This window comes from Clarias gariepinus, chromosome 3, assembly GCF_024256425.1.
Source record: "Clarias gariepinus isolate MV-2021 ecotype Netherlands chromosome 3, CGAR_prim_01v2, whole genome shotgun sequence".
Classification (NCBI taxonomy): domain Eukaryota; kingdom Metazoa; phylum Chordata; class Actinopteri; order Siluriformes; family Clariidae; genus Clarias; species Clarias gariepinus.
This window is the reverse complement of record NC_071102.1, coordinates 299,279-300,000: the sequence shown is the minus strand read 5'-3', so window position 1 is coordinate 300,000 and position 722 is coordinate 299,279.

The window sequence follows — 722 nt, the reverse complement described above, 5'->3', positions numbered from 1 at the left end:
TCACCATCATCATCATTGGGGTAAAGACCGAGAAACAGTTAAAAACCCGACCATCAGCTGGAAAATTCATCAATGTTTACATTTTTCTGAGTTTCTTAATGTCCAGAAGTATTGGAACAGTCTGCCCAAACTGTCGACACTCTGTGGTGTTAAAGCGCCCTACGGATGTCGCCATTAAAATTGATCAACGCTGAACCCAAACAGCAAAAGAACGTACTGTAATAATAATAATAATAATAATAATAATAATCACCATCATTGTAATTTTATCTGTTTAATGTCATCATTGAATTATTATTTAATTATTCATAATTGAAGCTGCTCACATTGCGTGCGCTTTCATTTAAAAACTGCAGTGTTTAATCAGCAAGTATATGTTGCTTCTCTTTATGATTGATATGATTGGCTCATATCGGGAGCATTTTTATCAAAGGGGAGATGAAAAGTGAAAGTGTGTACCAACAACATAGCACAATGCATGTGTGTGAACGGCTGAAATGTGGTTTTGAATAAAAAATACGCCGTATTAACGGGGGTGGGGATAAGAAACACCGCACCGGCAGAAGTAGACTAATGATTATAAATGTGTCGGAGAAAACAGCAAGGAAACTGACTGGCCAAACAAGCACTAACAACAGCTCAAGGGCTTGTAATTTTTTTTTTAAACTAGGTAATTAAGTTCACTAGCTAACGATTTTATTTGTACAAAGAATGAACTGTAA